We start from the raw sequence: 8521 nt of genomic DNA on the forward strand, positions 1-8521 counted from the left end.
CTATTGAATTTGGCTATTATATTTCTGGGGGTTGTCTTTTCAGGGTCTAGTGTAGAGGGTGATCTATGGATTCTTTCAATGTCTATATTGCCCTCTTGTTGTAGAACTTCAGGGCAGTTTTGTTGAATAATTTCTTTTAGTATGGAGTCCAAATTTCTATTAATTGCTGTTTTTTCTGGAAGACCAATGATTCTCAAATTGTCTCTTCTAGACCTGTTTTCTTGATCTCTCAATTTCTCAGTGAGATATTTCATGTTTCCTTCTATTTTATCAGTCTTTTGACTTTGCTTTATTTGTTCTTGTTGTCTTGAGAGATCATTGGCTTCTAGTTGCCCAATTCTAGCCTTTAGAGACTGGTTTTCTTTTTCATTCTGGACTATCTGGTTCTTTAAGGCTTCCAACTGGTCATTTCTGGTCTTCAGTTTGCTTATCAATTCGTTTGATTTCTGAACCTCACTTTCCAATTGCAAAATTCTGCTTTTTAAACTGTTGTTTTCTTGCCAGATCTCTTCCATCTTTCTCATAATCTCAAATTTGAACTCTTCAAGATCTTGTTACCCTTTTTCATTTTTTGGGGGGATGGTTTGGATGTCTTTAATTGTTTGTCCTCTATTTTCTGGTTTTTTTCTGTGCAGAAGTTATCAAGGTTTAGAGCTTTTTTCTTGGTCTTCTTGTTTATTTCTTGGGTCTTGATTGGCATCATTATGTTTTATCTGCCAGAAGTCTGAGTAAGACAATCTGATTCTCTTTGTATGGAGTTAGGGAGCAGTTTTTTGCCTGAGGCTACTTTGTGAGTCTCTTGGCTTCTCTGGGGACCCTCCTGGGGTCTCTGTTCTAGATGTTTTTAGGGTCAAGCCCCCATGATCCTAGCCGGCCGCCCACAGCCTGGAACTTGGCCCACGCTTGCTCCTCCACCTGAGATTTTCCCCTGAGTCTGAGTGCGCTGGGCACTGCTGCTGCCTCTCTCAGCCCTACTCTCATGTCCAAGGTCCGAGTTTTTTAGCCACCTGGGATCTCAGGTCTTGCTGCTCTCAGGGGGAAGCTCCTAGTAGTGCCAGCTAGCTTACAATTGGCTAGATTTTGTACCCCCGCTCACTCTATCTCTGGAGCACAGCCTCTGCCTCCAGTACTGTGGGTGGGGTGGGTGTGGGTTGATCTGATAACATTTTGATGGTAGCTATTCCACCCCCCCCCTTACAGTTTGGAAGTGCCCAAACCCCATGTACCTTCGATACTGTGCCCTACTGTGGGGTCCCTTCCTTCATCTGGATTTTGTTTTCTTCTCCTTTGGATGTATGCTATATCAGTTGGTAAGGAGAGAAAATGGTCCAGCTTCTACTCAGCCACCATCTTCACCTGGAAGTCAAGTTTGTTTTTTTTTTTAAACCCTTGTACTTTGGTGTATTGTCTCATAGGTGGAAGAGTGGTAAGGGTGGGCAATGGGGGTCAAGTGACTTGCCCAGGGTCACACAGCTGGGAAGTGGCTGAGGCCGGGTTTGAACCTAGGACCTCCTGTCTCTAGGCCTGACTCTCACTCCACTGAGCTACCCAGCTGCCCCCCGGAAGTCAAGTTTTTATATTTCTTTTAAGTCTGTTGTCAGATATTTTTTCTATTTTTTCAATCTTCTGATTTTATCTTATATCTCTTGTTGTCATTGATTTTTTTTTTAATTTTAGATTTCAGGAAGTCCATTTATTGGGTAAGGTTTGCCATTTTCACTTCTAAGATATTTATTCTCCTATTTTTGTCCCAGAGAGCTTTATTCATTAAAATAAAGTCTTGCCTCATTTCTTCTAGGTATTCATGCCATTCTATGAATTTTTTTAAAATTTAAGTCTTTGAAGTTATCTAAGGAGTTGTTCTCTCCTTTTTAGAGGAACTTGAGATTTGCAATAATTTTCCATATTTCTTGGTGTTTTCCTCAATTGCTTCTTCTCTCCAGCTTTAATTCTTGAACTGGGGCTTTGAACCAAGGCCAGGCTCCAACCCTTGCTATGCTTTTAGGCATGGAGGTCTATCATAATTAATTTTACCCGAAGTGCTCCGGGTTCCTATGTTTACCACTACCTCCTAGAGTTAGTGCTCAGTGTACCAGTTTAAGCATCATCATGGGAGAAAGTTAGCCAGTAATTATGAGGATTATTTTATTATTCAGTTTTTCAGTCATGTATGACTCTTCTTGTATCCGTGGTCCAAACTGTTTATGGGATTTTCTTGGCAAAAATACTGAAGTAGTTTGCCATTTTCTTCTCCAGTGGATCAAGACAAACAAAGGTTAAGTTACATGCCTAGGGTCATACACCTAGTAAGTGTCTGAATCTGGACTTGAACTCAGGTATTTTTAACTTTAATCCCAGCACTCTATTCATGCCAATTCATAGGATTACACTTCCCTTAAAATACCTTTTTAAGATATTTTCTGTTTTGTTGAAGATTAATGTTTACACAGAGCCTGGAACATAATAAACACATAATAAATCTTTATGTACCTTCTTTCCTTCCTTCTTTCCTTTCTTCCTTTCTTCCTTTCTTCCTTCCTTCCTTCCTTCCTTTCTTTCTTCCTTCCTTCCTTCCTTCCCTCCCCTCATTTATAAATTTGGGCATAATAAATAGAACAATTGTTCTAAAATGGGCCAACTTTCTAGCCATGCCTCCTGGCTTCTAAAATCAGTTTCATGATTCCATTCTACAATATCTTTGAAGCCTTTACTTAATTAGAATTGTTTCATCTAACTTTTTCTTTATGACTTTGGCAGCTTCTCTCCCCTATGGTTTAAATTTTATTGGTTTTAGCCAAAGGCCATTGATAAATTGACACAGGAAAGCCCGGGCACAGGCTGATCTTCAGCATACATTAAAAAGGAAGACTGAATTTCTGAACATGGAGATCTTTAATATGTCAACAATCATTTAATTAAAAAGAGTTGACAAATGAATAATGACTTATTGAATTGGGTTGTGATAAACAAGGCATAACCAGTTCACCTCCTAACAGCTTGAATCCATCCACCAGCCAAATTTTACACCTTAGTCAAATGAATGGTGGCTTTGTCTCTTCCCTGAATCTGCCTGTGTTCTGAATTATATATGAGTATAGTGTATGGAAGCAACAAGGGAAAAGCCTGGATAGGTAGATTCAGATTATGTACAGTCAAGTACTAGGATTATGAGTTTTGATTGGAACCAACTGGCAACAGGGAGTTATTACAGTTCCTTACACAGGAAAAAGCATGATGAAATCCATATTTATGCAAGATTTTGTCCAGCTTAATTGCTTCCCTGATTCAACTTCAGCAAAGGCGGGCCGATTGCCATGCTCCAGACTGGGCATTTGTTTATGAGGTAAATCACAGGTCAGAGATCTGGGGGTTCCATTAAAAGCACCCCAAGGGGACCACTGAAGTCTCAGAAGATATTTAGGATGACAAGAGTCCTCAATAGATCACTTTGCCCCAGAAAATGTGGCAAAACAACACTTCCTCACCCCCGGGCATCACAAGAAGACACACAGCAGTCAAAAAGGGATCAGATTAGCCTGTAGTGCCTTCAGATATTGTAATGATGCAGAACAGACATAGAAAGAGCAGTCTACACTCAGTGAGAAGAGAAAATACTTGAGAAAAATGTCCAGAAAGATAGATAAAAAACCAGAAGTGTTCATTAAAAGCAACCACAACCCATCCACTGGTTTTATAATGTCTGCCACAAAATGAATGGAAAGGTAGTCTATAAGGCTTTATTAATAGGTACAGTTACTACAACTGGCATCCATGCCTTTCTGGTGGATAGTGCAGTAGAGGCATCTATGTGGGTTGTTTAAGACTCCAGTCAGGGATGATCCTGCCTTCACTGTGTCATTGACAGAGATGCTAACAGCTGAGATGTGTACAGATAAGTTTGGGGGATTTAAGGAAGGTCTCCAGGAATGGGTAAATGCTGAGGGAGGGTGTTTATACTTTGCTAAATCTATGATTCCATCATTGTGAATATCAGTTCTAGTATAGATCATAAGCCTTCCCTCTCTGGGTGATTGCTAAACATGTCATTATAGAAATCCCCTCTAAAGATCTATGCAATAAGCTGGAGGAATTCTATTTCCTTTAATATCTGGGGATTCCTATTGTAGTTTAATGGGAGTCTGATCTACATGTAGACCCACGTATACAATAATAATAATGATTTTTAATAATAATAATTAGAATTTATGTAATGTTTTAATGGTTCCAAAGTGCTTTTTAAAAATGTAATCTATTTTTTTTCTTCTGGAACAAAACTAGGAGGTAGGTACCTATTTTATAACTTTGAAAACTAAGACAGAGGTCCTATGACATGCCCAGGTTCACCCACCTAGTATCTGAGGCAGAATTTAAAATCATCTTCCTAACTCCATGTCTCATTGCTCAATCCACTGTACCACCCACCTACAGATCTGTCGTCCATGTAACATCTTTTCTTGCTAGATTCTTGACCCGTATCCTTTTCGGGTCATCTATGCTTAGTAATGAAGATGATGGAATACTTTCTTTCTGAAATAAAAGAAAACAAAAACAGAGAATAGGAAAATCACTGAGCATTCCTTATTACTTTGCTCAAACCTTCTTTTTGTTGCTTTAAAGGAATACTGATACAAGTCAGCTTACTTTCTCAAGATTTGGCTACTATCATTTATTCATAGTTATTTATTTTCATTGATATTTAAATTTATATTTAATAGTAGTCTCATTTATTTAGTTATTTATTATTACATGTAATATAATATATGATATATAATATAATAAATATAATTATTGATCCTAATAATAAAATAATTTAATTAACAAGATGATAGATCAGTGAGAAGTACCAGTGATATTCCCTATATCAGACCTTCAGTCATGTTTATGACCATTGCACACAAGAGAACTACAAAACATCACAGAAAAGGGGATATAAAAATAACTTTAAAGATCTATTTTGGCTTTCAGTAAATACTGGGTTATGCTATTTGGGGTCTATAACCACCTGCTATAGTTTTTAAAGGTTCATGAATTTCTAATTTCAATTTCTTCTGGACAGAGGGATAGTGGTCTAAATGGATTATATCCTTACTTTTTCCTTGAATATCATTTTAACCATTTACTCTTTGATTCCTATAGTCATTATCACCTCTGAAAATTGCTGGCCACCTAAGGAGGTTTCCACTACATTGTACAAGCAGCCAAGATGGTGAATTTTTGACTACCAAAGAAGAGGACCTTTCAGCAAAGGGATGAGATCTTACTCTCCTCACAAAATTGCTGGATCTTCTTGGAAACACATCGGGTTACACTCTTAGGGTTTTGCCTCTCTCGTTAAGGGAGGAAATCACACAGCCATTCATACTTCATCACTACCACATGTCCCACTTGTCTTTATTAAGATGGATCACACTGATGTAGAACTATACATCTTATTAAATTTTGTCCACAATCACTGAGGAGGGGCAGAAAGGAGGAATATTCCATGGAAAGGGATAGTACCTAAATCCATCCATGACCTTATCAGAGTGGCTGGGTCAGGAGCAGGTACGGTGAATCTGGACCACAACCATATCAGCTCATCCTTGTAGGGCAGGGTCCAAGGTTTCGCCCCACTCTCATAGAAGACAAAAACCTTGGAGAGCTAAGTTACAATGGCCAGATATTTGACCAGCTCTGCTCCGAGTATGATTCATGATTCTGGACAAGCCTACGAGACTTCACATCTCTCACCTAATTTTGGACTGCCCTTTTCAATGCCAGACTTTTTGACTTTTGAGAAGATTTTTTTTTCCTAACCAGTCCTAGGGATAGTGCCAGATCTCAAATCCTACCTTCACTTTTAATAGCATCCTTTTCCAGCAATGTTTTGGGTAATTTTTCTATTCTGCCAATAGTTTCCATATGTTGAAGGTGATAGTATTTTGAGGGATTGTTAGTTTGGAAAAGAATAGTTTCTGCACTCTCTCATATATTTTAACACAAAGGTGAAGATCATTCCAGCAACCTAGAGTTAAAGTTGTGCAGCAAAAGTCCACTGCAAGATTTTTGCATTCCTGAGTAAATTTCTATGGGATGCAATTAGGATTAAAAAACAAGAAGTATGCCAGTAGTCCCATAGATATTCCAAATGGAAGCAGATCCTCAGTTGCTCCAAGTGCTCCTTGTTTAGGCTTTACCCTCCTTAATGCAGACACCCCAGGATTTTCTCCAGTTGCTTCTGCTCAATTTGCCATTTCTTCATCTTAAGACAGATATTTCTGCACAAATGCAAAAGAAGCTTTCTTTGCTTTTTGAAGGTTTCATGATGATCAGGTTCTAATATCACCTTATAATATATATATATTATTATAGATTATATAAAAGATTATTATATATTCTATATTTTTATATGTGCATATATAAATATATAATTATAATAATAAAATCAGATATTTAATTATCTGAAATGAAATAATATATAAAAAGGTTTTGCACAGTGTCTGGCTTATAGTTGATGCTTCATCAGTGCTTATCCAATTCTGCATCTCCTGAACAAATCAGAAAGTTGTCAACATTAAATATTAGATTATGAGAGATTGTTGTGCCTTTCTGGAAAACCATAAGGGCAAAATATTCATCAAAGTAGCAATCCAAATCTTTGAATACCACCCTGGGCAAGTCACTTAATCCCCATTGCTAATCCTTATTGCTCTTCTGCCTTGGAACCAATACACAGTATTGATTCTAAGACAGAAGAGAAGGGTTAAAAAAAAAGATAAAGAAGGCTGCTTATTTGGCACTTCCTACCTGATGAGTAATTTCTCCTTCTAAAGGACTTTGTAAAATGTTTTATATGATTACACATGTAAAATGTTTATCTGATTGATTACTGTCTCAGGTAGAGGGAAATAGCCAGAGGATGGAAAGGAGGGAGATAATTTGGAAGTCAAAACTTAAAAATGAATGCTAAAAATATATTTTACATATAATTGAGGAAAAATAAAACATTATTTTAAAAATAAAGAACTTTATAAGCTTCAAATGGGAACACAGATGCTTTTGCTCACTCATCTGATAAAGAATCTGTCTACTAACAAGGTTCTCTCTTGGTCATGGGCTACTAGATGGGGTGCTGGATTTGGAATCTTCTGGCTCTGGGTTCAAATTTTATTCAGACATGTCCTCGCTCTATATTTCTGTCAAGTGACTTAACTTCTTTGGCCTCAGTTTTCTTATCTGTTAAAGTGAGACGATTAGGTCTGTTGACCTCCAAAATACTTTGCAGCTGTAAATCTACAGACTTGTGAGAGCTTCCATCAGCGGAAGAAATAACATCCTGAGGGTGACAGTCCAAAGACACTGATATGACTCACATGTTAGGAAGGTAGGAAAGGGAAGATATGGGGCCAAAAGTGCCCAAGGGAGAATCTACTCCATCTGGCAGCTTCCTAAATTAACTAATTATTATTTTTTTAAATTAAATCCTTACCTTTTGTCTTAGGATCTATATTAATTATCATTTCCAAAGCAGAAGAATGATAAAGGCTGGGCTCTTGGGATTAAATGACTCACTTAGGTTCACACAGCTAGGAAGTGTCCAAGTTCACATTTGAACTCAGGTCCTCCTGGCTCTCAATCCCCCTAGCTGCCCATTACCTTCTGTTGTAGAATTAATACTGTGTATTGGTCCCAAGGCAGAAGAGCAGTCAGGGCTAGCAATGGGAGTTAAGTGACTCGTTCAGGATGGCATTTCATTATCTTTTAAAAGACTTGATTGCTACTTTGGTGAATTTGGTGGTGCCCTTATGGTTTTCCAGAAATGCACAACAATCTCTCATGATCTAATATTTAATGTTGACAACTATCTGATTTGTTCATCAGATGCAGAATTGGATAAGCATTGATGAAGCATCGACTATAAGCCAGAGACGGTGCAAAGCCTTTTTTATCTATTATTTCATTTCAGATAATTAAATATCTGATTTTATTATTATAATTATATATTTATACATAAATATATAATATTTTATATAATATATAATAATAATATAGATATAATATAAGGTGATATCAGAACCTGATCATGAAACCTTCAAAAAGCAAAGAAAGCTTCTTTTGTGTCTGTGCAGAAATATCTGTCTTAAGATGAAGAAATGGCAAATTGAGCAGAAGCAACTGGAGAAAATCCTGGAGTTAATTGACTCGTCCAGGGTGGCATTTCATTATCTTTTAAAAGGTTTTATGGTTTTCCAGAAATGCACAACAATCTCTCATGAGCTAATATTTAATGTTGACAGCTTTTCTGATTTGTTCATCAGATGCAAAATTGGATAAGTATTTATGAAGCATCAACTATATGCCAGACACTGTGCAAAGCCTTTTTTATATATTATTTCATTTCATATAATTAAATATCAGATATTATAAGGTGATATCAGAGCCTGAAACCTTCAAAAAGCAAAGAAAGCTTCTTTTGTGTCTGTGCAGACTTGTCCAGGGTCACACAGCTAGGAAGTGTCTCAGGCCCAATTTGAACCCACGA

This window comes from Gracilinanus agilis, chromosome 5, assembly GCF_016433145.1.
Source record: "Gracilinanus agilis isolate LMUSP501 chromosome 5, AgileGrace, whole genome shotgun sequence".
Lineage (NCBI taxonomy): Eukaryota > Metazoa > Chordata > Mammalia > Didelphimorphia > Didelphidae > Gracilinanus > Gracilinanus agilis.